The sequence below is a fragment of the Gorilla gorilla genome, chromosome 7, assembly GCF_029281585.2.
Source record: "Gorilla gorilla gorilla isolate KB3781 chromosome 7, NHGRI_mGorGor1-v2.1_pri, whole genome shotgun sequence".
NCBI lineage: Eukaryota > Metazoa > Chordata > Mammalia > Primates > Hominidae > Gorilla > Gorilla gorilla.
In genome coordinates this window covers 87,886,510-87,890,483 of record NC_073231.2, presented here as the reverse complement: position 1 = coordinate 87,890,483, position 3,974 = coordinate 87,886,510, and the positions used below count along the sequence as shown (strand labels likewise).

The following is a 3,974-nucleotide window of genomic DNA, read 5'->3' as shown; positions in this document are numbered from 1 at the left end:
ACTTTCTTATTTCACGACGTATGGTCGTAAAGCAATAAAGATCCAGGCTCGGGAAAATGACGGAGCCGTGGAACTATGGAGAATAAATTTGCATATATAATAATCCGCTCGCTAATTGTGTTTCTGTTTTCCTTTGCTAAGGTAGAAACAAAAGAATAATTACAGAATCTCAGTGGGACTTTGAAAATATCCAGGATTTTATACGTGAAGAATGGATGTATCGCATTACGGTAGTCACCCTATGTGTAAAATTAGTGGCACACACTTGGCACTCCTTAACGTCAACTATAAGATGATCCTTTTGTAGTTCATGAGCGTGATGATTGGGTGTTCATACGCTTGTGTGAGATGTGCTACCCTTGAACCTTGTTACGACGTGGGCACATAACCCGTCTGACCTGAACTTGAAGGATCGATTTAACGCTTGTATTTGTGGGCTTGTTACTTATGATGATAGGTGGCCTAGTTTCATGGCTTCGTGTTTACCGTTTTTGGGTTCCCCTTTTTCTGGCTGTATGCTACACGCACGGGTACTTTTCCGTTGTCCAACTGTGTAATGTGTTTTTGTGTTTGCTCTTTTGTGAGTCGGAGTCTCGCGCTGTCGCTAGGCTGGAGTGCAGTGTTGCGATCTCGGTTCACTGCAACCCCCACCTCCCGGTTTCGAGAGATTCTTCTACCTCAGCCTCCCGAGTAGCTGGGACTATAGGCGCGCGCCACCACGCCCAACTAATTTTTGTATAAATATTGGCAAGGATGGTCTCGATCTCTTGATCTCGTGATCCGCCCGCCTCGGCCTCCCAAAGGGCTGGGATTACAGGCGTGAGCCACCGCGCCTGGCCAATGCAGTGCTTTTTAATGGCTTTAATTTTTTAGGTTTGGGAGATACCTGCGCAGGTTTGTTACCTGGATATGTTGTGTGATGCTGGGATTTGGAGTGCAGCTTAGCCCGTTTTCATTGCCCCCTCTAGTAGAACACAGTGTCTGTTGTTGCCACTTTTATGTCCACGTGTTCCTAATGTTTAGCTCCCACTTATGAGTGAGAGCATGCGGTATTTGGTTTTCTGTTCAATGCAATACTTTAGCTGGTTTCTGGAGCTAGCGTTTTAAAGCCTGTAGCCACAAGCGTTTGAAAATTCAAATTCTAGCGTCAAGGTAGAAGCCCCCAGCTGGCGTCTGGGGCAGCCCTGAGGGAGGTGGGTCGTCGGGTTGGCGGATCCGGCTTGGGCCCGCCCCGCCAGTGTCGGCGCCGGGTGCGCAGGGACAGCAGAGCGCCGTCTTGGGCATGGGTCGCAGGCGGCGCCCGGAACGGGTCAGGGGAGCTGGAGGCTGCAGACTCGGGCTCGGCGGGTGTAGGAACCAGCGGTGTTTGCTTGGGTTTTGAGAAGGCGCGAGAAGGGTCGCGCCTGTGCGACCGCCCTGTGTTGGGTCCCCCACGCCGCGTCGGCATTGCTTGTTCCCTCTTCCTGCGCTTTCCTGGAGGGTAGAATTGCGTCCGATTGGCCTTCAGTTCCCGAGGGGCTGCTTACATTTAGGAACTTGTGACTCTCATAGCTTCCACGGTTTCGCAGGAGCCCGAGGAGGCAAACTTCATTTGTGCCACTGCACAGGCGGGAGCTTCGGACCCTGGGAGGGGTGGCGCGAGAGAGACGTGTCGCCCGCTGCTCGGAGAGGGACTCTTATTCAGCCTCTAAGGCGTCAATTGCGCCTCCAGGGTTCCAGGAGTCCAGAGAAAGCCCTTCGGGGTCTTCTGACCTGGGGTAGGGTGAGGGGCGTGTGTGTGTGCAGGGGCGAGGGAGGGGTGACGTGTCAGGTGTCCTTTGTCCTCGCGAGGAGGTGGTTATGGGGTAGACGGACATACAGTATTTTCGTCCCACCTTGGGGAGCGCACCAGCTTCTTGGTGCACTACTTACAACTGTCCCATCTGCGGTGTCTTGCTGCCTACTCGCATGCCCTTCTTTCCATTTTGCTGTCTGACCTTGGGCAAAAAGTTCGGTAGCCTCTCTGTGCCTTCATTTCTTTTTATTTTTTATTTAATTAAAAAATATTTTTTTAGAGACAGGGTCTTGCTCTGTGGCCCAGGCAGGAGTGCAGTGGCGTCATCGTATCTCACTGCAGCCTCAAACTCCTGGGTTCAAGCGATCCTCCCGCCTCAGTCTCCCAGTAACTGGGACCACAGGCGCGCCCTCCCACACCCTACTAATATTTTCTATTTTTTTTGTAGAAATGGGGTCTCACTGTATTACCCAGGCTAATCTCGAGCTCCTGGCCTCGCGATCCTCCCTCCTTGGCCTCCTAAAGCGCTGAGATTACAGGTGTGAACCACCCACCTCGCTGGTGCCTTAATTTTTTTTCTTTTTCTTTTATTTTTCCTTCCTTCCTTCCTTCCTTCCTTCCTTCCTTCCTTCCTTCCTTCCTTCCTTCCTTCCTTCCTTCCTTCCTTCCTTCCTTCTTTCTTCCTTCTTTTCTTTCTTGTCTCCCTCTGTCGCCCAGGCTGGAGTGCAGTGGTGTGATCTTGGCTTATAGTAACCTCTGCCTCCCAGGTTCAAGCGATTCTCATGCCTCAGCCTCTCGAGTAACTGGGATTACAGGCACCCACCACGCCCAGCTAATTTTGTATTTTTACTAGACACGGAGTTTCACCATGTTGGCCAGGCTGGTCTCTAAGTCTTGACTTCAAGTTATCCACCTGCCTTGGCTTCCCAAAGTGCTGTGATTACATGCGTGAGCCACCTCGCCCAGCCACCTTAATTTCTTTATCGGAAAAATGCAGGTAGTAATAATTCGTACCACTTAGGAGTGTTGTGAGAAAGGAATTATATGTAAACTGCTTAGAACAATATCTGGTCAGCAGAAAGTTCTACATAGGTGTTGGCTCATGTTAAACCACAGCTCCTGTGTTGTTACATTTCCTCTTTCCAGGGTAATTTTGTGGTTAGGACCCTCCCTCTCGGCCTTTTTCATTCAGCTTTCCCTTCTCTGACCAGTTGGTGGCACTCATGATTTTTTAAGCAATTTCAACCACTGGTAACCATCTCCTCCCGAGGGGACTCTCCTGTTTGCAGGCCCAAGTGGAAGCAAGATGACAATAAATAGACAGTTATTGTGTCCCTCCTGTGTGCAAGCGTCTCTTCCCTGATCCATGTGCCCCTTGTGCTAAGTGGACCCAAGCTATTACTTCTTATAAGGAAAGCACTTGTATTGTGGAGATCTCCCCATCTGCACTTCTGAGTTTCCTGAAGCCAGAGACCACGTCTTTATTCCCAGTGCCTGGCACAATTTGGTCATGCAATAAATGTTTGTTGAACCCACACGTCCATCCACAGAGGACTGGCTGAATAAGCTACGTATATCCACACAATGCAGTTTTATGCCGCTGCACAGAGGAAAGAGAACCATCTCTGTGGACTGCCTTGGAAATCTAGGATGTATTGTTAAGTGAAAAAAGCAGGACAGAGACCATGTGTGTGTTGCCTTTATTTTTATTTTTCTCCCTTTTCACACGTGTTGAAATGCTGCCTTTCTTGTAAGAAAGATGGGAAAATAGAAATAATGATGTGTACATTTGCTTACATGTTAAAGATGCAATAGAGTGTAAATTATAAACTAATAAAAATGGTTACATGTAAGAAAAGAACGGGGTGAAGGAAATAGGAATGGAAGCTAGATTTCTCTGTATACACTGTGTTTAATAGCTTCAACTTTGGATTCATGTAAATTTTTTTGTTGTTGTTGAGATAGAGCCTCACTCCAGTCCAGGCTGGAGTGCAGTTGTGCGATCTCGGCTCACTGCAGCCTCTGCCACCCCGGGTTCAAGTGATTCTCCTGCCTTAGCCTCCCAAGTAGCTGGGATTACAGGCGCCTGCCACCACACCCGCCTGATTTTTGTATTTTTGGTAGAGATGGGCTTTTACCATGTTGGCCAGGCTGGTCTGCAGCTCATGACCTCACGTGATCCACCTGCCTTGGCCTCCCA

At 49.2% G+C, this 3,974-nt stretch overlaps 1 non-coding gene across 1 annotated transcript; it reads left to right on the top strand.

Annotated features, from left to right (window-relative positions):
* Positions 1–295: 295 nt before the first annotated feature.
* On the top strand, positions 296–399 carry LOC115935709 (small nucleolar RNA U13). Its single transcript, XR_004071327.3, has one exon. It is a non-coding gene; the product is annotated as a small nucleolar RNA U13 (small nucleolar RNA).
* Positions 400–3,974: the final 3,575 nt, after the last annotated feature.